Source organism: Bos taurus, chromosome 18 (assembly GCF_002263795.3).
Source record: "Bos taurus isolate L1 Dominette 01449 registration number 42190680 breed Hereford chromosome 18, ARS-UCD2.0, whole genome shotgun sequence".
Lineage (NCBI taxonomy): Eukaryota > Metazoa > Chordata > Mammalia > Artiodactyla > Bovidae > Bos > Bos taurus.
This window is the reverse complement of record NC_037345.1, coordinates 48,428,358-48,446,234: the sequence shown is the minus strand read 5'-3', so window position 1 is coordinate 48,446,234 and position 17,877 is coordinate 48,428,358. Positions and strand designations below refer to the sequence as shown.

Here is a 17,877-nt window from a genome sequence, read left to right as displayed (position 1 = left end):
TCGGACACCCTGCCCGCCCTGGCCACCACACACAGCCCTCGGCATCTCGGACAGCATTGTCCAGTCATCTGGGGTCTTGCCAGATGCTACGTGCATATACATGTGTGCTCCCGGGGGTAGAAATTTAGTCTCACATCACACATGTCTTTAGAATGCCCAAAGCACAGTGGTCTCAGGCCTGGGCAGTTGGCAGCAGCAGGCCGGGCTGGGACAGGAAGTGCCAGGGGATGCTGGGCCTCTGCTGTCCCCTGTGCCTGAAAGATGCAGTGGGGCAGCAGACTGGCCACCACATCCCTGGCTGAGGACACAAGAGGGCAGCTCCCAGAGCCCGAGCCCCCGGTGCTTCTGGGCCGAGCTCTAGGCACCTGGTCTGCGGGGAGGGCATCTCTCTCCATCAGCCTGTTACACCTGAGGCAATCCTTCAGGGCTTGAGTGCCGGCCCCTCAGCTTACCTCTGGGTTGCAACCAGGTGACTTGGCCTACCTACACCTCAGCATCCTTCTCTGTAGGACGGACTTATCAGAATTTACCGCCTGTATCTGCTGTGGGATTAAATGTGGGAGGAGGGTGGAGAGGAATGCTTTAAAACATCGGCCACAGAGCTGGGCGTCAAGTCCCGAGAACTCGCACACCTGGGAGCACACGCACACCAGTGGCGTCCCACTCCATCCCTGGGAAGGGTGGGACCTAGTCTCTCTGCAAAGGCCCTGAGCCCAGCACCACGGTTTGGAGGGGAAACGAGATCGCAGGACATCCTCTCACTCCAACCTGGGCGGGCTCTGAATGAACCTGGCCTCACTGGGCTCAGGTCGTCTGTCCTCAGAAGATCACAACACCGCCCGCTCTGCACACATGGCCCATCTCCACACCTTTGCTCACCTTCTCTGGGCAGGTAACAAGAGCTCTGGCTGGGGGCTCACCCAGACCTGCCTTGCCCACCGAGGCCACCTTCCAGGGGGGTAACCTCAGGCAAGCAAGGAGCCTCAGGCTCCGTGCTGGGTGAAATGGAGGCAGTATTCTCCCCTCTTAAACGATGATTAAACAAAATAACGCAAGTAAATCACTTAGGACTGTGCCTGGCACAGATGAAGTATTCAGTGTTAAACAAATGTCAAGGGAAGGACTACTTTCAGATAAATGGTAACTCTGCCTGGCACTCCGTCTCCCTGGCCGGAAGCAGGCGGAGGCCCAAGCAGAATGCAGAGTGAGTGCTCGGGGAGAATACCGACCAGCGCGGCCTTGGTGGCGAGGAACCCGACACGTGACGGACGGGAAGGCCGCCGACACACCCCACGCCCGCACTCCATGGCCTGTCCGGCCGTCTTCTCCTCCCAGAAGACCAGGGGCATCTGCTGACACCAGAGACTCAGGGGGCCCCGAGCCCAGGGCACGGTGGGCAGGAGTCACAAGGCCCTCCTCGGGATCAAGCCCACCACTCGCAGCCCCAGCTCCATGTGGCACGACTGTGAGTAGGAGCTGGAGTTCCAGTGGGACATGAAAAATTCATAGCTGCTTCTACTTGGTTACAAAAATAACATTCTGCTTATTCACTCCCTCTCCCTGCCCGGTTTAGACTGAGATGTGCGGGGTGGGTAGTGTGGAGGGTGGTTTCTATAGATGGAGGCCTCGTGGGTCTGCTGTGCCCCCGCCACTCTGCAGCTCTGTCACACAGCACAAGTTGGGGAGTGCGGCCGGCCCTGCTGGCTCTGCGATGCCCAGGGCGCCGTGGGGCGGGACACCCACTCCCGAGACGGGCATCTGCTGCCTGCCGGCCAGGGGCAGGCCTGGCGCTGAACCCACCATGCTGAGCAAAAGCAGACCCAGGCTGCACGCTAAGGAGCTTCCAGTGTGATGAGGGACAGAACTGATCTCATTAACCAAGCGATGACTCAACTACAGAAGTGACACCCGCAGGAAAAGAGGGAACGGTAACAACCACAGCAGATACTCCCATAAGCTAACTATGTGCCCCGCGCTGTTCTGGGCACTTTGCCACATGTTAATAACATCTCTCATCCGCACAGCTACCTTGTGAGGCGGTTGCCATTTCTGCCCCATTTAACAGATGAGGAAACCGAGGGTCTGAGAGGTGATGTGATTTGCCCACAGGTAGTCATGTACCTGTAAAGTCACAGAGCAAGATTTAAAGCCAGGTACCCTGGCCCAGCTTCCCAGGTGGCGCTAGTGGTAAAGAACCTGCCTGTCAATGCAGGAGACATGAGAGATGCTGGTTCAATCCCTGGGTCAGAAGTTCCCCTGGAGGGAGGGCATGGCAACCCATTCCAGTGTTCTTGCCTGGAGAATCCCATGGACAGAGGAGCCTGGCAGTCTACAGTCGGAAAGAGTCGGACACGACTGAAGTGACTTAGCACGCGCCCTGGCCAAGCAGCCACACCCGGAGGCATCACCTTACATTTGCCCTCCTCCCTCTCACCTCTCAAAGAGGGAGCTCACCAAAGTGTTTAGGATGCTGGTGGGGGAGGGGAGGACATTTCCCTGAGGGGCCAGTGGTTAAGACTCCGCAAGCCCAATGCAAGGGGCCCAGGTTCAATCCCTGGTCAGGGAACTAAGATCCTACAAGCCACGTGGTATGGCCAAAAAGAAAAGGAAAAAGAGAAGGAAGCCCTGGGGAACAGCTCCTGACCTTCTGGCCAGGCAGACCCGGGTAAGTTCCCCTGTGGAGAATGAATGGGACAAAAATAAGAAAGACTTTCCAGAAAACGGGACCAGCATGTGCAAAGGCCCTGCAGCAGTGAGAAAAGAGCCTGGCCCTGGAGAAAGGGAGGGAGTGAAGGAGAGCAGCCTGCGTCATGAGGCTGGCAGGGCCACCCTCATGGGGCTGCTGCTGTGTGGGGACTGAGCCAGAGGGGCAAGGGTCAATGTGTGATGACAGGGGGTGGTGGGGAGGAAGGGTAAAAAGCTTCTTTTAAGAGAAACTTGGCAGGAGGAGGAAGACAGAGGAGCCGTGTTAAAGATGCCAACAGTGGTAACCAAGCAAGGCACACTCAAGGTTTTGGCTTCACCTGGGAGGGTCTGGGACTGCTGGCCCTCTGGGGGAGAAGGGAAAAGCCATAAGCATCTAGAGCTCATCTGGGTGGGGCTGTCAAGGTCACTTCAGGGGCAGCACTGGTTCTGAGCAGTGGCATGTCCCTAGCGCCTCATCTAAGAGCCCCCAGTGCAATCAACGAGCCGACAAAGCCTGACCTGGAGCCCAGATTAGGCACGGGAGGAAGTGAAGCAGACACAGAGCTTACATTCTGGTGGTGACGGGCGGTGGGGAGGTGGCGGAGAAAGGGTCTCACTGAGGCTAAATGTACAGTAACTGTTGATGGCTAGCTCTTACCATTTACACGGGCTTGCCTTGTAGCTCAGTTGGTAAAGAATCTGCCTGCAATGCAGGAGACCCAGGTTCGATTCCTGGGTCGGGAAGATCCCTTGGAGGAGTAAATGGTAACCCACTCCAGTATTCCTGCCTGGAGAATCCCACGGACAGAGAAGCCTGGCGGGCCACAGTCCATGCGGTTGCAAGAATTGGACACGACTTAGCGACTAAACCACCACCACCATTTACACGTGGGAACAGTTTAAAACCCCCAACCCTGTGGTCATGTGAGACACGTCATCTCCACTTTACAGGTGAGGAAACTGAGGCGGGGGGGGGAGGCTAAAAGACTTGCCGAAGGTCACACAGTCAGTAAACACAAACACGGGGCGGACACCCATTCCTCTGAGTGGAATGTTCCCTACCAGCCCGGGAAAGCAAAGTCAAGAAAGGTCCTGTCCCCATCTCGGTCCCCAAGCTGGAGCTGAGCTCGCACGGCGAGCAGAGGCAGGCAGGGCTCTTCCCCTCAAAGCCCACCTGCTTTTTTATTAATTCTTAAAAAAAAAAAAAATTTGATCAGGCTGCATGGCACACAGGGTTCTAGTTCCCCCACAAGGGATGAAACCCACACCCCCTGCATTGGATGCAAGGAGTCCTAACCACTGGGCTGCCAGCTACGTCCCCCACCTGCTTCTTAAAGGCTTGGCCTGAGCCCAGGCGGACAGTACCAGTGGCGGCCCTGCCATCTTGTGAAGCGAGCCTGCACACAGCCCTTGACCCACCTAGTGAAGAAGGAAGGATGTGGACACTGCCTCTGAGAACACATGTGCACAAAACCACAGAGAAGAGCTTTCAGAAGTTGCCTCTGCACACTGGCAGCCCGTTAAAGATTCTTCTCCGGTTGTTAAAATAGCACAAGGGTGTGGGGGAGCGGGGGAGGGCGCGGGGTAGGAGAAGAGAAGACTTGGTTTGGGCTCCACGGGTGCACTGGAAGGCAAGCCTCGGGAGCACCCCCCCAAGCTGTTTCTGCTTTCTCACTGTGTGTTGGAAGGGGAGGGCAAGGCCAAGCATCACTGGTCATCAAGTCCTTCCTGTGTCACAGGGGCCCCTCCCAGTGGCCAGGATGTGGGGCGGCTGGGTGAATGAATGATGGATATTGTTCGGGAGGTGACCTCAGCGGCCAGGAATGTGGCAGCAATGGGCTTTAATGAGCCATTCATGGGTGACTCCCTCCCCCAACCCAGAGAGGTAAACCTTCTGGACTCTGGGGCAGTCCCCAGTAAGAAACCAGTGGCCCCCCAGCAGGCAGGGTGATGGCACGGGCCAAGGGGAAGGATCCTGGCGGGATGCGGCTAACCCAGCTGAAAAAACTTTCCTGCCCTTGTCTTCTCAGCGACTACGTGTTACAAGCCATGTTCTCAGTACTGGAGGGGGTGGCGTGGAAGGAAATGTCGGCTGGAGGCTGGAATTCCACTAAACCCAGACTGAAGGGAGTCTCCTGCAAAGTCAGCTGGGACCCGAGGCTCGGGCTGGGGCGTGTGCGCTGGCTCTGATGATGGCTCTGGCGAAGGAGCTCCTGACCAGGGCTGGGGGGCCGCACTCGCCTGACCGCCAACGGACGCTCACATGTGGATTCCATTGACTCCACGCTGGACAGGGCTTTGGGAAAAGCCGCTGGCTGCCTCACGCTGCACCCCCGCCTTCCACTCTTTATACCGCCCACCCCCTTAGCCAGACGTCCCAGGCCAGCAGCCTGACCCAGAAGGACTGGTTGCCTAGCTGAGCCCCGGCAAACTCTCCCAGGGCACTGGCAGGCAGGACGGGGTTCCCTGGGGAGCTGGGAGTTGTCAAACCTTGCCTCTGCAATACCGTGTTGGGTTTGCCGCTCCGCTGGGGCGTCGGCCGCTTTGAGGGGGAGGGCACCATCCCGCCTCCTGAACTCCCACCTTGCCCGCTGTGGCCTCGGCCGCTGCCCATGGTTCCTGCTTCCACGGGACCTTGGGAAGGGTGTCCAGGGCTTGGACACAGGGGAGGGACAGCTATTTATTCCTGGGGTAGGCACCTACCCTTCTTATCGCCCATCTGCCGGCTACTGCCAGGCTTCGGGCAAGGCCTGGCCCCAGCGGGGCATCTTCTCAGGTCCTGAAAGCAGAACCTGCTCCCCTGGCCCCTGGGCTTCACCAAGCCTAAAGGTGCTTTCAGGGTCCGAAAGCTAAGCCTTCCGGAATCTGGGTTACCAGTGGCCCAGGTGAAAAGGTGACTGCCCTGGCAATACCCGCATGGATCCATCCAGGAAGTCTGTGAAGCCTCTGGAATGGCTCTGAGATTACACATGGGAGGGCTCCTTTGAAGTAGCCTTTAGCAGATTCTAAAGATAAAAGCCAGGGAGCAGGTTGAGAGAAGAGAAAATGAACTGGTCATGATGACATGGCCACGACCAAGACAGGTGCAGCAGCGTGGGGCTCGGATGGCCCCGCCAGCTCAGGTCATCAGGGCTAGCGGGGCAGGGGCGCGGGGACACTTCGGTTGCCCGTCCGGTTCCCAACTGCACAAGCAGCCAGGGACAGAGCTGAGTGCTTTGCCCCTTGACGACAGAACCTAATTTGAAAGCAATTACAGGGAAACAAGGAATGCTTCTTATGTCCTAGCCTGCCGTTGCCTTATTCGGAGTTTTTCTCGGCCTACATGAAAAAGCTGACTTCCCAGTCGGAGGAGAGGTATAAATACCGCAGAGTGGAGCAGCAAGCATTCCAAAGGTCCTGCGTGTCCATCCAGAAACCATCTCTTACCCCACCCCCTAGTCCCCTCCCGGTAGCCGGCGTCCCTGCCTCTGCCAACCCCCCGCGAGGCGCCAGAAAGCAAGTGAGTCGTTGCTGCCATGGGCTGCCTCTGGAGTGCTGGCCCCTCCTCCTTGGAAACGCTGGGCTAAGGCTTTCTTCTAGGTCTCTACAGGCTGCTTAGTTCTCATCGCGCAGGGCTTCCCTCAGATGCCACAGTCCCAGGGAGCCTGCCCTGACCCTGCTATTATCTCCACCATGCTATCACCTCCCTGCTTGTTCACCCACTCCACTGGTCACTATCGGAAACGAGGTTCTTTGTCTGTAACCCGTCTCCCTCCCACGTGCAACAGAAGCTCCACGAGAGCAGGGTCCTGCTGGCTGCAGAACCTACTGCCTGGCATGGTACCTGGCGCACAGTAGGTGCTGTGTAAATCCTAGCATGAATCAAATAGGGCTGGGGCTTCTCATGGCCAGTCGCTTAGGACTTCACGATTTCTAATCCCATTTAGACTGGTGAGGGTTCCTACTTAGGGATAAGACTGCTTGCTCTCTTTCAGGAGCTCACAGAAATAATCCTGGAGCTGTACACGTCCCTAAAACAAGCCAGGAAAGACAATGCTGTTGGTGTGCCACCCCCAGGGAATACAGTTGCCTTTGGCAGCCCTCTTCACTCAGGCATCTGAGGCCACTGGACATGCAGAGGCCCTGGTTCCAGAGGAGTTGAGCCTTAGGACTTCCCTGGGGGTCCAGGTGGTTAAGACTCCACGCTGCCAGTACAGGAGGCCCGGGTTCAATCCCTGGTCAGGGAACTAAGATCCCATGTGCCATGTGGCATGGCCAAAAGATTTTTTAAAACAAATAAGTTTTTAAAAAGAGAAGCTGGGCCTACACAGGGGCGGAGTAGTAGGTGGGCTAGGAGGAGGAGGCTGAGGAGCTGGCAGACACGTGAAGACATCCATCTGCCAGGGTCTGCAAGGCGGAGGGGTGGACAACATGGCCCAGTGCTCCAGAGCAAGGGCTTCCAGTCTGAGCAAACGTGGGTCTGAATCCCTGCTCTGCCACCCACTGTGTATGGCCACAGAAGATGACCTTCACCTCTCTAAGTGTCAAGTTCTTCCTGTGTAAGATGAGGATAACAGACATGTGGGCACTCAACAGGGTAACAGAAAAAACACGGCACACACAGCCTGTCAGAGTGGCTGTTCAACAGTTTCTATTAATTACTGGTGGTTTAGTTGCTAAGTCATGTCTGAATCTTGCTACCCTATGGACTGAAGCCTACCAGGCTCCTCTGTCTGTCGGATTCTCCAGGAGTGGGTTGCCATTTCTTTCTCCAAGGGAGATCCCAATCCAGGGATCGAACCCTGGTCTCCTGTACTGTAGCCAGATTCTTTACCAATTGAGCTACGAGGGAAGCCCCTTTCATTACCACATTATTCCTGTTCAGGAAAGTGCCATCATTGGTATCAGCCCTGCAGTTGGTACAGCCAGACCTCCCCCCTCCGCCCTCAGGATTCACCAAGCTGGCTGGCTGCTTCCCAGTGGCTGACACACAGCGGTCTTCCCCCAAACCTTCCCTCCCCTTGCCTGGCCACTCGACTACCAAATGAATAAAGGAATATAATGATCAGCTCTCGTTATTCTTGCTTCAGAGAGCCTTCCAATCCTGAGGTTCACAACCCTGGCTTTACAACAGAATTATCTAGGAACTTTCCTGGTGTATTTGCATTTTCTCTCTCTAACATTTACTGCCTTCAGCCATTAAGCTTTGAAAAGGCAATTTGTTACGCAGCAGTAGGTAACTAATACAAGTCAAGTAGCTGGATCACAGGCATGATCTCTTTTTAAGCATGTACTCTTTTTTAACCACATGCAGTCTGGTAAATCAGTTTTTTAATTGAATTATAATTCACATATCATAAAACTCACCCCTTTCAAAGTACATATAAAGGGCAGTGAGTTTTAGCATATCCATGAGACTGAAAAACTATCACCTCTGAGTCCAGAACATTTTCATCACCCCAGAACTGTGAGCAGTAACTCTTCTTTCCTTCACCCTCCCTCCCCAGCCCGACAACCACTAATCTACTTTCTCTCTGAATTTGCCTCATGGAGACATTTCACACAAATGGAATTATACAATATCTGGCTTTTTCTGGCTGGTTTCTTTCATTCAGCATGTTTTCAAGGTTCACTTACACTGTAGCGCATTCCTTTTTGACTGAATACTCCATTGTATGGACATATGACATTTTGTCCATTCACGAGTTGATGGACATTCAGGTTATTTCTACATTTGCTATTGCATACATCTGCTATCATGAGTAATGCTGCTACTGACATTTATGCACTAATTTTTGTGTGAAGATATGTTTCCAGTTCTCTTAAATATATACCTAGCAGTGCAACTGCTGGGTCGTATGGTGAATGTATGTATGTTTGATCATTTGAGGAACTGCCCAACTGGTTTCCAAACGGGCTGCACTATCTCACATTCCCACCAGCGGTGTATGATGACTCCAGCTGCTCCACATCCTCACCAGTTCTTGCGATTAACTGACTTTTTGATCACAGTCACCCCAGTGGTTGAGGTGGTATCTCGTTGTGGTTTTTGATTTGCATTTCCCTCATGACTAATGACGCTGGGCATCTTTTCATGTACCATTTTCTAACTGTGTATCTTCTTCGGAGAAATGTCTGTTGTAGTCCTCTGTCCGTTTTTAACTGGGTTATTTGGTCTTTTCACTGTTGCATTATGAGTTCCTATATATTCTGGACATCTGACCCTTACCAGATGTATGACTTGCAATTATCTCCCATTCTGAGGGATGTCTTCTCACTTTCTTTTGTCCTTTGAAGCAAAAAGTTTTCATTTTGTTTTTTTAAATTTTGGAGAATACCTAGTTTTCTTTAATAGCTTATGTTTTTGGCTTATCTAATAGACCATATCTAATATCTAACGGGCTTCCTTGGTGGCTCAACTGGTAAAGAATCCACCTGCAATGAGGGAGACCTGGGTTAGGTCCCTGGGTTGGGAAGATCCCCTGGAGAAAGGAACGACTTCTCACTCCAGTATTCTAGCCTGGAGAATTCCATGGACCATATAGTCCATGGGGTCACAAAGAGTCAGACATGACTGAGCGACTTTCACTTTCACTTTCTAATAGACCACTGCCTGTTTTCTTCTAGAAGTTACATTTAGGTCTTTGATCCAGTTGGAGGTACTTTTTGCATACGCTATGAGGAAAGGGTCTAATTCTATCCTCCACATTCAGTTGTTTTGGCACTATTTACTGAGAAAGCTATTCTTTCCCCAATGCATATGTCTTGGACCCTTGTTGAAATCCAAGCTACAGTAAATGTACAGGACTGGAGAGCTTCTTAAAAAAACGCCTGAACTTCACCCCAGGACAAATGAGCCAGATTTCTTGGAAATGGGTCCCAAATACAATATTTTACAAATCTCTAACCAGAAGCCAGGGTTGAATCTAACAGAAAGCCAGGGTGGAGAATCACCACTCAGATCTAACCTTTTGTTCTAAAAATGAGGAATCCAAAGCCCAGGCAGAACCAGGGAGCCCTCGCCACTGCATCTGTTAGACTAGACAGGACTCTTGGAGAAGCAGGGGACAGGCAGCCCAGGGTACAGAGGTGCCCCAGTCTGAGCCTGTCTCTGTTCTCAAACGGACCTTTCTGGAGTCCTCTCACGCATGGAAAACTGAGCCAGCAACCCATAGCTGCTCAGATTACACTCCACAAACTGGGTCCTCCCAGGGTTGGGGGAAGCCTGCTCCCCCCAAACACACACACACACACACACACACACACACACACACACACAGAAGCCTGCTCCCCCCGAACACACACACACACACACACACAGAAGCCTGCTCCCCCCGAACACACACACACACACACACACACACACAGAAGCCTGCTCCCCCCGAACACACACACACACACACACACACACACACGCAATCCACAGGGAAGCAAGGGTCTGAGCTACAGGCAGGCGGAGCCCACGGGGTGGAGGTAGAAGGCAAAGCTCCGCTTTCAAAGGAGGCCTTCTCAGCAGGAAGAGGAGATGGGTGAGGCCTACCTTGAAATAGCTACCTTTAAAAGAGAAAACTTCCACTCCCAAAAGGCAGTTTTAAAATTAGGGCAGCAGCAGCAGAGGCTGGGGCCCTGCCCTCTGCCTCCTCTGGCCCCATCTGGCATTCTGCTGTGAGACAATCGAGCACAGGAGGCCCTTCACCTGGAGAACAGGGAGTCTGAGCCACAAAAACCCCATTTATTTTCAATGGCTTACAGCTGGGCTCGGGTTTCGGCCTAGGGAGGGGAGATTAAAGATCGTCTGGTTTAAACTTTGATCCTTCAGAAAGATAGCCAAGTGAGCCAGTTCTGGCCTCGAGACTGTGCGGCCTGGAATCTGAACAGGTGCCTAAGAGGACCGGTCTTTAGCATTCACACCTCAGCCGGGGCAAATCCGCCCATTGGATGGGCTTGTCCAGGTAACAGGTGTTTGGTATTTGGGGATAAAAAGTCGGCGAGGGGGAAACTGACGGGACACTGATGGGACCTGAGTGTCTTCCGCCCTGGGCCATGGCAGCCCACCCCAGGAACTCCCCAACAGAATCCAGGGGTGCAGAGAGTGCTGAGGGCCAGGGCCACCCGACGGCAGGCACGCCCATTCCCCCATCCTACCCTCATTCACCTTCTAGAAGACAGCTTGTTTTCTGCTGCAGTTTACATGATCCCTGAACTGGGCACTGCTGGTAGAAGGGCAAGCAACTGGGGCCGGCCCCGGAGTGATCCCTAATGGTGCTGCTGGTTTCGCCTTTGACATCTGAAACTCCTCCTCGGTGATCCCTTTCCTTTTTCCTGTTTTTGGGATATTCTGATTCATCAGTCAGCCAGTCAGGACAGAAGCCTTCTCCCGCTCCAGTGCAAAGCAGGGAGGTGGGCGACACGGCCAGGGTGGAGCGGGTTGGGCTGGAAACCTTTGCTCTGGACACACCGGGGGAACCGGAGCTGGGCCAGTGCTCACAGACGTGCACTGTTTCCTATATGCTTTGTCCCGCTGCCTTCTCGCTCTCACAGCCTGGGAGCAGACAATCCCTTTGGGAAGCAGGGCGAGCCTTGAGGCTGCGTGAACGCAGGCATTTATCTGCAGGACCCATTCTCCTCATCTCGGAGTGGACCAGCACCGGCAGGGGCACCGTGGAGGTGCTGGGTGCTCGTCAGCCCGCCTGCCTTTTGCTGAGGCTCGTACTGGAGAAGACAGTGAATGAATCCATCGATCAATACGAGAGGTGCCTCAGACCAGAAATTCCAGGCCTGGAGTTTGAAGTTTGCCAAGAGGCAGTTGGAGTTGTTCAGAATTATCTACTCTTGCCCTGTGTCCTACCTCGCTGGCTCTGTGTCCTGGCGGGGTACTAGAATGGTCCTGGGGGTGGGAGGGGGAGGCATCATTTCTGTAGGGTAAGAAATCACTCTGGATTTGGATTCTTTTCTTTTTTTTTCTTTACCATAGGCACTCCTTCTCAGACCCCTTGGACACACAAGATGGACAGTGTCTTAGGAAGATTTTAAAAAAGGAAAAACCAAAATATGGTTCTATAGCCAAAGGGTAATTACAGGACTGGGAGGAACCAGCAGAGAGAGACTGAAACCTCTGACTCATAATTGCTCTATTAAAAACGGTGAAACCGTTTGCCCTGGCGGAACGACAGGGCTAGACTGTCACCCTGGCTCGCCCAGCCTACAGGCCTTCCCCTGGCTGGTGCAAAGGCCTAGCTGAACCACACGGAACCACAAGGCAGGCATAAGGGGCGGCGGCTCCAGGGGCAGCGTGACGTCACAGGACAAAGGCGCCCCTGCTGCTCTCGGCTGACTCCTGGCCCTGAAACGACAGAGTGGCTTGCTCTGCGTGTGTGTGGGAGTACACATGGGGGGAAGTCAGGGGATGAGGGGGCATTGTGAAGTTGTGAGTTCGGTTTTCCAGGGAGGGACTCTGAGGACCAGCTCAATCTGCCCCATTAAAGCTACTAAAGGAGCTGAGCCTCAAAGGAAAACAGCAGAGGTGTTTGTACAGTTGGGTGGGGTCTACCCTGACACAACTGCGTGGATGACTCACAGTTACTGAGCGCTTACTATGTCCCAGGACTTGCTCTGAGTGCTCTACATTTTACAGATCAGCCACCTGCCTGTGGTCACACAGCTGGTAGGCGTCAGAACCGGGGCCCACACGTCTCCTAACCAACCTAGAGTCTGGCCAAGGCTGTTTTCCGTTTCTGCTTTTCACTCTGGCAGGGGCAGGGCCCTCTGTGAGGTACCTCACTTAAGTTTCTTTCCTTTGAAAGCAGACACACAAGTGAGCGCAGTCCTGGAGACCCTCCGCCAATTCCACCCGCCACTGGGGCCACCAGCGCCCCACACCCCCCACGGCCGCGTCGCAGGGCTAGCTCGCGGGCTGCTGTGTGAGTCACGGAAGAGGGAGGGCTGGTCAGGTGACCCACGAGAATCAGAGCTATGCTGAGGTGGCCTGGTTACCTTGACATTCCTGAGATTCTGCCAAGGTAAAAAGTAACCCGAGGAGTTTGCCTTATATGGGCACAATGACAGATTTCGACTTGACAACGTGTTAACTGACCCTGTATCAAATATCAAATCCGTTCCCGGACTGCATAGGAGACGCCCGATAAGAGCCTCTCTGATAGTATAGGAAAAAACAATTTATGACGGGCTACGGCCAGTGACTCATACAAAGGTGCAGCCATTGTGTGCCCTGACGAGGAGGAAGAGAAGGCTGGTGGTTCTCCGGCCACGCAGCTCCATCGCTCTCTCCCCGACACGTGATCGGGGAGGCCTGGCTCCCAAGCCTCCCTCTGTTCACAGGGCTTGGCTCAAGGCAGGGCCCGGAGGGAATCAATTTCAGGCTGGGGTAGAACAGCAAGTCCTGCCTGGACTCTGAGCACCCGGACCACCTGCTTCCTCCCAGAGGAGCCCCAAACAGGAGAGGCAGGGGCCGAGCTGGAGGCTCCAGGGATGACAGGGCTAGGTCTGAGTGCCCCGACACTGCCCGAGAACAGAGAAGCTGGCCGGACCCAGGATCCCAGAGAGTCATCTGGGCCTGGGCCTGGGCTGACGTTGCTGGCATCAGACCCCTCCTCCAGGAGGGGGAGACTCATGGCTCAAGAGCTTCTTCCAAACTTCACTCATTCATTTCCAGTAAAAATGCTGCCAACTCCTCAGCACTGGGATTAAACAAACATCCCTGCCCTCACGGAGTCTACATTCTAGTGGAGGGGATGACACGGAAGGAAGGAAGATGGTGGTGGTGCAGTAAAACAGGGTTACGCAACAGACAGAACTGAGTAACTGGGGAGGGAGTTCAGCCAAGTCAAGGAAGACCTCTCTCTGAACCAACAGAAGGGGCCAACCAGTTGACAGCAGGGGGGAGATCATTCCAGGAGGAGAGACCCCAGGTGGGAACAGGCCTGGACGGTGTGGTGGAGCACAGAGAGCCGAGAGGAAGAGCAGAAGCCTAACAGGCCCCTGGAGGAGGGCTGGGGACTACGAGTCTAAGGGTTGCTGTTTAGTCCTTAAGTCATGTCCGACTCTTGTGACCCCCGTGGACTGTAGCCCACCAGGCTCCTCTGTCCATGGAATTCTCCAGGCAAGAGTACTGGGGTGGGTAGCCATTGCCTCTTCCAGGGGATCTTCCCGACCCAGGCATCGAACCCACATCTCCTGCATTGGTGGTGTGTTCTTTACTGCTGAGCCACCAGAGAAGCCCGTTCTAAGAGTGGCAGGAAGCTTTTGTGGGGGAGGGGGCCGTAGCATGACTGGATTTAGGTTGTGAGAACAGCCCCTGGTGGCCGTGGGGCAGCAGGGTTACAGCAGTGAAGATGGAAAGAACTCTGAAGGCAGAGCTGGCAGGACGCGCCCATCCTGTGTCAACGCCCCCTCCTTCCCAGACTCAGGTGACGGTTACTCCACAGCTTCGTGCAGACGCGGAACCCCCCCCACCGCCCCCACCAAGTCATCTTCTTTAGAAACACACAGGCCTGAGAGTGAACCCCAAGAGGCTTCACAAAGGGACAGTGGACCTCCTCTCTCAGCTGAGACACAGACATGATGCCCAGGGGCGATTTTCAAACAGCATTCTGAAAGAGCTCAGCTGCAACGGGTGCCGGGTGGGTAGGGAGGGAAGCTGCCTCCCTACTCACATTTAACCTCAGCAGCTATTTATTCGATTTTATAACATGGCAGATCCATGTGGGATTCGACTTGAAAGACAGCTGTGCCACTGGAAAAATGTCACTGCTTTAAATCTTAAACCCCCCGTGCAAAATCTATTTCGAATGGCTGCAGCCCCTTCCACGGTAGCCCCTGCGTCCCACGGGAGGGAAGGGGGGCAGACGGGGCAGGAGGCGACTCTGGCTCCACTGACGAGGACCCCGTCAGTCCCATCCCCTCCCCTGCCTGGGCCTTTGATCCTCTCTGCGCTGTGGGTGGCAGGCGGCTGCAGGAAGGCAGACACGCCATGTGCTGCCGTCCTGTCTGAGATGACTGAGGCCCGCTCCCTTCGCTAAGGTGGGGCTACAAACAAAAGGAGGATAAGAAGGCCTATATCCCAAAGTGCACCCCACCACCCCCGCAGCAGCTGGCCTGTGGCCCACAGATGGAACCTGTTGCATAGAACCACCGAAAAGGCAGCCTGAATTCACAACAGAGTGACCAAAGTGGGCAGCTGTTCCCCCTCACCAGTGGGAGCGAACCCATGCCGTGAGTCTCTAACTTCTATAGCATCCTCTCCTCTTGGAAAAGAAAACAAAGAAAAAAGGAAGTAATGGAAGGTGGAGAAAAATAAGAAATCCCCTGTTTACATAATTAAACATCAACAAGGGTGACACTGGCCTTCAGGTAGCTTCCCATCTCCTGGAGAAAGAGATTCAGGACAAGTAAAGGGAATCACAGCTGAGGGTCTGGGGAGACGTACAGAACCTGCCGCTCTGCCCTGGAGGAGGGCGCGGTCCGGCTGGAGAGGGACACCAGTGAGCCAGTCACTGCGGGGCAGTGTGATCTGAGGACAGCAGAGGTCAGGCGACACCGGATCCGGGCCCTGAAAGAGGAGCGCTATTCTGATAGGTGGTGACCTGGAAGAGGGTCGTCCCACATGGTGGAAACATCAAGAACAAGACAACATTAACGTGCAAGAGATCTTTGGGGAACTCCTCAGGGAAAGATGGGCTTCTCTTGTGGCTCAGCTGGTAAAGAATCCGCCTCCAATGCGGGAGACCTGGGTTCAATCCTTGGGTTGGGAATATCCCCTGGAGGAAGGAAAGGCTACCCATTCCAGTATTCTGGCCTGGAGAATTCCAAGGACTGCATAGTCCATTGGGTTGCAAAGAGTCGGACACGACTGAGCTACTTTCCCTTTCAGGGAAAGATGCAAGAGACGATGGCAGCTGGGGTCAGAAGGTAGAGAGGCTAAGGAACTCAGAATTTGTCCTCTGGGAAGATTCCTCAGAGTGACCTGGTTAGATATGAGTCATGTTCATGGAGCCACCGAGATGAACTGGGAGACTGGAGCGAAGCCAGTTAGGAGGCCGCTGTGGGAGACCTGGCCTGGTGTGGCCAGGGTGTTGATGATGGAGCCAACGTCAGAGCACTTCCTGTGTGCCTGGCAGGGTGCAAAGGGCGCATAGCACTAACTCACGGGAGACTCCCCACAGGCCTTGGAGGCAGTCAGTACCCTCAGCGGCCCAGGCGTTTCCCTGCTGTCACCCAGCGCAAGGTACTGAGAGCAGCAGTACTTGCAGTTTACCCCCGCTGGTCTGACTCCAGAGTCTGCACTTTTCAAGTGCTCACTAAGTGGCCCTGCGTCAGCAGTAGCTAAGGACAGGAGGAGGGTCAGGATTCTGATACTTGAGAGAAATAAATAAGTAAAATCTGGTGCCCGTGACAGGCTGAGGAGTCAAAAGATGATTCCCAATGTTTTTGACTTGGACGTCAGACCCGGATATGAAGAACCCAGGGAGAGGGGCTCGAGAATGAGTCTGTCTGCCTTGGGACACGCTGAGTGTGAAGTATGTGCATGCAGCACAGCTACTTGGCGTGTAAGTTTGAACTTTCATCTAAAACTCAGAAGAAGTGGTTGAGAATTCAAATGCCTTTCAACGCAGGGGACGCGGATTCGATCCCTGGTCAGGGAATTAAGATCCCACGTGCCGTGTGGCAACTGAGCTTCTGCGCTGCAACTAGAGAAAGCCTGTATACTGCCATGAAGAACCCGTGCAGCCAAAATAAAAATAGCTTTAAAAAAACTCAGCAGAAAGGCCATTTGTTTGCACATGCATTCACTCAGTCATTCATTCGAACGTGTTCTGAGCTTCTCTTAGGGTGGAAGAGGGGAGAAGGCGATGTCGAGGAAAGCAAAGGGCAGAACTTTTTTTCTTTTTCCCTGAGACACACTCAGAACCATCCAGTACAATGGTGTGTGGCTCCGTCAAAAACACAGACACCGTATCCATTAGAGAAACATACGGAAGCAGTTAGGGGTGACGTCTGGGGTTGCCTTTAAAACAGTCTGAGGGGGTTGTGTGCTGGGAGAAGCTGATGAAATAAGTTTGGCAGAAGGTTAGTAACTGTTGATGCTGGTGATGGGTACATAAGGATTCCCTCCGCTTTTGTATATGTTCATGAATGTGCTGGGTGTGGGGGGGAGTTCAAAGGACCACGCACTGCAGAGAGGTGGACAAAGAGGGCCGGGGCCCCTGCCGCAGCCCAGCACCTAATACAGCTCCTGGCACTAAGGAGGCACCTAACACATCCCGAATGGGCACTACTGTGCCCACACCCTCAGGGGTGGTAATTAGCCAGTCTCTGGAGATCTCGGAGAGGACTGTTCGGGGGAGTGGCTGGGGTTGGACAGTATTTGGGAAGTGAGGAAATGGAATCAGCCAGTAGAGGCTGATACATTTTTTAAATGCATCGCGGCCAATAGCCAAGCATATATCTTTCCCCCAGGATAGAACCCAGCTGTTGGACCATCCAGTACTATTCTACTTTCCTGTAAGAGACAGACGACCAGGCTGCTCTGAGGTGAACTTCTCCCCCTCCCCTCACCGTCCCATCTCCACTCCCAGCCTCAGATTCCCACCAAGTCCCCTGTGTCCCTCTCCTCTCATTATCCAGCAAAGGCTGCCGGGCAAACAGGCCCTTTTCAAAGGTGTATCGAGGACACCTCACTATCGTCAAACGAACAGGCACTTCTTTCTCACTTTTCTCCTTTCCTGCGGAACAAAGTTGCATTAAAAAGGAGAAACAATCTCAGGTTTTGTTCTCCAGAACAGAGAGAAGGTCCCAGGGGCCTGAACTCGGAACACGGAGCAGCTCATTCCCCAGGCATCGCTCACACGGACAGCGAAGGAGGTGTGGAGGGATGAGGGCGGACAAAGCCCAGGGCCAAGGCCGACAGCAGAGACCGGGCGGCTGGGTCGCCCTGGGTCCCGTGGCCCCGAGAGCCCCGAGGAGCTATCGAATTCTGCCGGACCACACCACGGAGCCTCTCTCTTTCTCTAGATTTTCCACGGTCCTGACTTCTCTGCCAATGCCCCACAAATAACAATGGCCACCAAAGATAGCCCAGACCGCGCTTCCTCTCCTGGTACCCCGCATCTCTGGGCTCCGCTCAGGACACGGAGGCGAGTGGGCTGCCCCAGAACCCGGTACCACAGTAGCCAGGCTTCGGGATGGCGGCCAGCA

At 54.2% G+C, this 17,877-nt stretch overlaps 1 protein-coding gene across 6 annotated transcripts in view; it reads right to left on the bottom strand.

The window, feature by feature from the left end:
* ACTN4 (actinin alpha 4) overlaps positions 1–17,877 on the bottom strand; it is a 73,878-nt gene that overhangs the window by 30,452 nt on the left and 25,549 nt on the right.